Genomic DNA, 7,672 nt, shown 5'->3' with positions numbered 1-7,672 from the left:
GGGGGGGGGGGGGGGGGGGGGGTTGGTTTTATAATTTTTGACACTTGCCCACTAGAAACTAACCATGGACAAGCAACTTATTCACTTATGTCACCAAGCACCTGTTGGAGGATAAAGATTTCCAATCACTGTGAAATTCTTCCATATTCAGATCGGTAATCAGAAGAAAGACTGGTATCCTATTCTCAGACTTGTGAGTCATTCTTTCCCCTAGTATCTCAAGATAATTTTGTGTGGCCGGGTTTGCACATAAGAGAATTTTATAGAAGCAGTACATTATTTAGCCTTTTCTATATGCACACTGCTTGCTTGACACTCAGATAAATATAAACTATAACAGAGATGTAGAAATATTCTGCCAATTGTTAGTATGGCTTTATTTTGGACTGACTAGCATTTGTGAACATGAGGACCTGGCCAGACTCTAACACTGCCTACAGTTAAGTGGCCAAGTTCTGGAAACAAGGTTAACTTATCTAGGGCTATATTTACACTGCAGTAGGAAGTGCAATTTCAGGATGTGTAGATGTGCCTGAGTTAGCATTAATCCGGTGAGCTCATGTGATAAAGTAGAGGTGAAAGGGGTGGCAAGGGCAGGCTGAACAAGTCCACCCGGGACCCTGGGTGCTTTCTTGGATGGTTATCCATGTTGATATCCTGACTGCTGCTGTTCCTTGTGCTAGCTAAACTGAAGCTAGTTCAGGTATGCCTGCACATGTTGCAGTCACTTCTGATTCCCGTGTTGATACGTGCTGATAAATGCATGTTAAAGACATCTTTAATATGTGACTATATCCTGAGTGAGACCAGTCAAATGTGCAAACCTTTTGCACCGTCTGTTTCCTAAGGAGAAAGAATAATCTCAAGTGTTTATGTGAGTACATGTGTGGAGGGGAGCTTTGTATGAATGCTATCCCCGATCAAGGAGTTTATATGGAACATAATATGCGTCTCCTAGATTCCCCCAGAATATCTCTCTGGAGCCCCTGGTTATTGGGGACTGTAAAATCTTTTCTGCCATATTCTGCAAGATACTTGAGAAACTTCTAGCCCGTGCTTCTGGTACCGGCAAGTAGTTTAAAATATGTGCTTTGATTCAAGGGTCAAGGAGGCAATTGTATCACTCAAGGGTATTCAACCCCACTGTTCTCCCACCACCAAATTCCCAGGCTCTTTGGGCCAGATGATATAACCCCCTGTGCTGGATCTGGCTGGCACTTGCAGGGCTGGGGCCAAGGCAGTCAGCTGAATTCGGTGCATGGGGACCGGCAGCCAATCCGGTGTGTACCAGATAGGGCCCTGAGACTGGATCTGGTCCACAGACCAACCCAGTACCACTCACTCATCCAGCCTCCAAAGGCTGGAGATTGGGCACCACTGGTATAACCTGTGGCTTAGACTCTAATAAGTAGAGATTGCGACAGAGTATGTTCCTGGTATGAGACATGTTTCTCATAAATCACCACAGGGTAGCTGCCCATAATTTATTACCAAGTGCTTTTAAGCCCCTTTCTTTCTCCTCTCCACAGTTCATGTGGTGTCCTTATATAATAGGTCTTTATAGGGAGGCCCAAATGGCACTGTTATTAAAACAGATGGGAAACCTCCCAAGTGCATTACTATGCGGAGTGAGTCTTCCCAGCTGCACTGATACCATTGTTTTCTGATTGACGACATCTCAGTAGTTGCCCTGTATGTCTCAAAGTTAGACTTGAAATAAGATCTGCTGTGCAGGGAACTCATCTCTTCTGGTACATGTATCCATTTATAGTAGCATACAGTCCTAGAACCTTAAAAATATAATGGTCCCACAGGAAATTCAGTGCTCTTCAAAGGTGAAATTCACTGGTTTCTTATGAGAAAAAACACTGGTAAAAAGACATTTTATGGGACAGAGGGACACAGTGGGAAAGTGGGTTGTAGTGTTTTGCTGCTGATTCAGAGGTGTGTGTGAACCTCACTTCGGACTCTTACAAAAGGCTGTCTCTGCTTGACCCAGCTTTGAATGTGTATCTGTTCTTTTGGGCTGGGGAATCAAAGGCAACTGGGTAGTGATCACTCTCATGTGCTGTTGGCCATACTTCGTTTCTTAATTTCTTAGTTGGTCTAATAAAAGGTATCATCTCCAAACCAAGAGTTCTAGAGCTTGGCAGGCAAGGGTCTTTGAGTAGATGTGATACCTTTTATCAGACCAGTTGAGTAGCTGGAAAAAAGTCCTTAGCAAGATTTCAGGTGCAGTCACCCTTCTTCAGGCATAGGGTGTTTCTGCTCTTCTGAGACTCCAAGGAATGGGGAAAGCTAAAAGTGTAGCAGGATGTCAGTGAGAATGTAAATAGATAGAAATTAGGAAAACGTATAGCAGGGAAGGGAGGGGGGAAAAAAACGGGAGTGGGGGAACCAAAGGTAAATCAGGGAGACTCTATAGTCCTAGTAATTCAAGGTAGGAAAGAGGCTGTCTGTGAAAAAGGAAATAGCTGGAAATTAGGAAGGCAAAGGGCAGAAAAGTAGGGGAAGGGAAGGAAAAAAGGTGGGGGTAGGGAAGGAAAGTGTAAGAGGTCAGGTATGGCAGGTACCTGGTGAACCAGATGTCAGGGAGGTTGTAATGTGTCATAAATCCAATGCCTATATTGAGTCCATGATTTTTTGTATCCAGTAGTTTGATGAAGTGAAGTTTGTAGGCTTGCCTATGAAAGGTGTTTTGTAAAGTCTAGAGTTTTGCATTCCTGTTGGCCATGGACATATGTGCCTTATACATGCTAGCCTGATGAGCCACCTAGGTGTGGGCAGACCTTTGATTTTTAGAGGCTCAGAACTGAAGCTGTCCGAGTGGTCCTGAGAGATCTATTTCACAAATGGCTTAGCATTGAAGGCCCCATCTCTGTGGAAATACTTGAAAGTAGGAAATGCCTGAATTCAAAACCCTTTTTCTGAGCACCCCGAACTTTGAGGAAGTTCAGGTCTGGCCTTTCCCATTTGTGCTGGTCTCTGGTTAGATGGGTTGTTTTTAGCATGTGGATAGGATGTGGAACATTTTCCTCAGCAGTGCCCTTAAATGATTAAACCAGTGTCAATGAAACTGGTATGTTTTGGCATCGACACTCTTGTAAATTTTTTTGGTGTTTTCTCTTGTAGGGAAAGTGGAGGTGCTTATAAAACACAGGCTATGTTGTAATGGAGACTTCAGTCTAGCTCTAGTTTGCTCCCTTTTCATACAATGTGAACAAACTTGCTACAAACTTGTCTGTGTGACGTGAATTAAAATTGTGACTGTTCAGCGTTATATCATCTTTTAGAATGATGGCAGATGCTGATCTCCGTAGTGCCAGTGAAAAACAAGAATAACTTTGCTGATGTCACCGCACTGCACTGAAGTTACTAGGATCATAACAGGGCAATGAGTGGCCTGCACTATCCTGTTGTGATCGTATTGCAGCAGGCTAGCACACAACAGAACTGTATCGGTGCTTTTGGGCTGGTAACTGCATGGAAAGGGAGTGAGTATCACATAAGAATCTCCTGATGGGTAACACTATTAGTATAAAGGTACCAATACGCTATGAATTAACTCACAACAGGGCTCAAGCGGCAGACACATACCATGACATGGCGATAATCTGGTGTACTTGGTAGTGAATGCAGACACACTGAAAACTCTGTTCCAAAAGAGAATGAAAGTTCCTAGTGTTTCAACACACTGAGATGGGCAGGGGGCATCTCTTTTTAATGATTCACTTGGAAAAACTGTGTGTGTGGAAATACATGAAAGCATTTAATTTATTTAAAAGAGAAGTCTTGAGAGCTGTCATAATAGGTCAGGCTAGATAAATTCTACCCCGTGACTCTCAGCCTTAGCATCTGAATACTGTACCCGTGACTGCAGACTATAAAGACTAGCATGTTCTGCAGAGGCAATGGGTCACTTTTCTCATGTTCTTAATGAGGACGGAATAGGGATTTGATGGAATTCAACCCTTGATCTTCAGATAGGATTGGAAAAAAGATTGGAGAAATCTCTTGAGTCTAGAAAGGACAGAAAGTTCTTCCACTCTATGCCATGTTGATTTGAGAGAGGATCTAAGAAGTTCAGGCATCCATCATACACAGAGAACACTGGTGTTTGAATAATGGGCATATCATAATGTGATATTTATATCACAGTACCTCCTATTGCTTCCATAAGAACTGGGCCCTGAGTATTGATGCAGGCAACTCAAAGGAGGGTTTGAACTATTAGGTGGTAAAATCTGTGTTGGAGATGAGTGTGAAGGGACCTGCTGTAGAGGTGAGATAGAGAGATCAGCATTTGAATTAGGAACAGAGGCAGCAAGAGACTGTGAAGAGGGAATAGTCATTCTCCACGTGTTTGTCCAAAATGTACTTGATACATATTGGGTTCCCATGCCCTTAAAATTGGAGTCTTCACCCCAGCAAGATTCACCTGGGGCTCTACAGACCCCCTACATGTCCTTGTGCTCCCGTATCAAGCCTGCCATTCAGTCTTCCCATAGCAGTAAGGATGTTTCCCAAGTCCTTACACGTGTTGCTGTCCACCTGAGAAGACAAATTATAGCAGTTTCCCTTTAACTGCATGAATGGGTCACCTGAACAAAACTGCCCGAGCGGTTGGCAAGAGCCGCTTATTACATTCAACAGCTTTTTATTGCTCCTGGTCTGAAAACCAACAAGGATAAATCCCTGATGCCCCCAGCACAGAGAAATCACCGGGGCAGTACTGGACTCCATGGGCACGTCTATGCGGCCTCGCCCTTTACGTGGATCACCGCCGACAAAAAATAAATCCTGGCCACCTGCTCCCACTCCAGACACCAACGATCAGGTACAGGGGATAGATGGCTATGGAGTAGCTCCAAGGCGCGTGGGGTGGACTAAGTGCCTGTCCCAGACTAACACTCAGACTCTCTGTGCCCACCTGAGCCCTGTGTTTTAGGGAGAAGGAGACAGCAAAGGTCTGAGCTGTATTTCTGCTATAGATTAATTTCCCAACTATCAACAGCGCGGCCAGATTTTACAAAAATAAGTTGGGAGAGGCCTGCTCATATTTGCTGGGCTGCCAGAAAGCAGTGTTCAGCACAAGGTAGCTGTTGTGGCAGTGGATCTCTTGCGTCTGCAGCAGGTTCTGGGAGCTAGTTTTCTGTCAGATACAAGCAGATATGTTCAGATTATGGAACGGGGTCAGCCGGCGTTAGACCTGTGTGCCACGGACAAGAGCAGCCAACGTCTCAACTTCTGCTCCAGACGGGTTTGAAGCTCAGTCTCTGTCTTGGATGTTTTCCCTCCTTTTGCAGTCCTTAGGACTGATGCCTTTCTAACTCTCAATAGTTCTGATTCCCAGGGTCTACAGAAAGATTAACTAAGATGCTGCCAGGATCGTTGTGATCCTCAAGGGAGTTGCAACACTAGGAGTTGATGCTCATACGCCTTTCTCTGCTGAAACCCTTATCTTCTCTACCTCATATCCCCGGACAGTGGGCACATCTCACCTTGAGTCCAGCTGCCTTCCCTCTTGCAGTCTGGTTATGGGATGGACGTCAGGCACGGGTGGATCATATTCCCCCGGTGTCCAAACCATTCTGGTGCAGAATAAGAAAGATCCTATCAGACAAACCGATGCTGCCGAAGAGAAGAGATTCAGGATGTGCTGTGCATGGAGTCAGCTACACCTAGTTGAGTCTCAGATTTGTGCAATTTTGGACCATTTGCTCTCTCTGGAAACCTCCAGATTGTTGATTAGCTCCAGTGGAGTGCACCTGGAAGCCATTTCTGCAAATCACCTTCCTTTTGAGAGCTACAGAGTTGGGGGTTTTTTTCTTTCTCACAACGGCTGCATTTCATCAGGATCTGGCTTATGTTTTTCTACTGATAAGGAAACCCATATACATAGGATCTCACTGGGGTTTTGTTGAGCTTTCTGGGCATCGATTTGACATGCAACCCCAGCAGCCCGTTCTTTATTGCACTTGTCTGTGAACACTTCCTTTTTTGATCTCAAACACTGAGAAGATTGTGGAAATACAGCATCGCCAGTAGGACCTCCTTGTCTTCTTTCCTGTAATGATAAAGCGTCACTCAGGTGGCATCCCAAATTCTTACAAGAGTAACTATAAATTTCCATTTAAATGGAAAGAGCACACTGCCAATCTGCTTCCCCCGAACATATGCTAGTGGTGAAGGGAAGCTGGGGGGAAGGGAGCCAGGTGGCACATGTGTCCTTTAGTTCCCAGAGGACTATGTGCTTTAGCTCTTTCCACCTAAAGTACTGGTAGTATTTGCTGACAGGCCACATCAGTCTAGAGACCCTCCCTGTGTGCTCACACCTCTCCCGATGTCGCTAGTTTAGAGCCCCATTACAGGCCTCCTCCAATCTCAGTTACCTGCAAAGCAGGCGCCTGGGGTGCAATCAGTACTTTCCCCAAACGCTGCTCTGTGGTGGAAGCGCCGAGGTCTGCCGCTCCATTTGGCAGAGCTGCACCGCAGTCTTTATTTAAACAGACTTCGAGCGCTGGCCGTCTTCACGGCAGGCTGCTGCTTGTGACTCATCAACAGCAGAGCATCAGCACTCAGAGAAAGAAAGGTTGCTACTTACCTGACCGTGACTGGAGCGCCCTTAGATGTGTGGTCCGGATGGATTGCACCACCTCGCTCCCTGCGCCTGCACTCTCCTTTGTCATCGTCAGCTTCCTGCAGTGGCAAAGGAGCTGAATGGAGGTTGAGCCTGCTCCAAGGTCAGTGCCCTCCGGGGGGAACAGAAGGGCATTTACAGCCCAGGTGCAGCCCCGAGGGACATCGCTGGCTACAAGTGCATGGGGGGGCCAAGCAGACCAGGAAGGGAACAGATGTGGATGATGCATCTTGAGGACCTCCCGTTACTGTAAAACAAATAACTTTCTTATCACGACACTGGATTCAGAATACCAGCAGACGGGCGAGGGTCTTATGGACAGTGTCTTGGGGAGAAGGGAGGACAAAAGCTGGCCTTCAGTTGGTAGATCGGTTTGGGGTATTTTGTGTGGTCATAGCGGGATCAGGAGCTTGTGAGGTTGCGTGTGGCAGACGGTGAGGAAAGGACCAAAACGGTCTCCCGCCTGCCCGGCCTTTGGCTGGTTCCTGTCACCTTCGTATCGGTGTCGTGGAGTAACACTGAGCACACAAGCCTGCCAAGCGCTGATAAATGCTGCCCGATTGCTCCTCGCTGTACGTACCCCTTTGCCAGGGGCGCATCGTTTGTATTCCCCCACATACCGGGTATCGAAACAAAGACAGACAAAATGAAGTGATTGGGAAGGCCGTCACGCCAACCTCTGGGAAACGGGTGGCAGCGCCAGCCCCTCGCTTGGCGGAGGCCCCCAGCCCCGGCTCACGGGTAGGGCCGGAGGTGACACAAGCGCACCAAGATCCAGCGCCCCAAGCTGCAGGTCTCTGCGGGTCCGTTCCCTTCCTCCCAGAATCGGGGTGCTGGTTTCGAGGGATGACTCTGTTTCCGGAGCCACCTGCAAACCTGCAGCTTCCCAGTCCCGGCTTTGCCGGGAACAAAAGGGGAAGAAGACCCCTGCCCTGCCGGAGACAACGCTCTGCTTTCTCCCAGGAAGTATTTCTTCCAGGAGATTTTTGCGGCGCACCTGGGCACTGGGTGCTGTTTTGGGGGGGTTCGGGG

At 47.0% G+C, this 7,672-nt stretch overlaps 1 long non-coding RNA gene across 1 annotated transcript; it reads right to left on the bottom strand.

Annotated features, from left to right (window-relative positions):
- Positions 1-2,718: 2,718 nt before the first annotated feature.
- Positions 2,719-7,218, bottom strand: LOC109301409. The gene is made up of 3 exons (XR_002098526.1): positions 6,605-7,218; positions 5,502-6,067; positions 2,719-4,551 (listed from the first exon to the last, which is right to left on the bottom strand). It is a non-coding gene; the product is annotated as an uncharacterized LOC109301409 (long non-coding RNA).
- Positions 7,219-7,672: the final 454 nt, after the last annotated feature.

Source organism: Gavialis gangeticus, unplaced genomic scaffold (assembly GCF_001723915.1).
Source record: "Gavialis gangeticus isolate Ggan-Ray unplaced genomic scaffold, GavGan_comp1, whole genome shotgun sequence".
NCBI classification, from domain to species: Eukaryota; Metazoa; Chordata; order Crocodylia; family Gavialidae; genus Gavialis; species Gavialis gangeticus.
The sequence above is the reverse complement of the archived record's forward strand: the minus strand, read 5'-3'. Positions and strand labels throughout refer to the sequence as shown.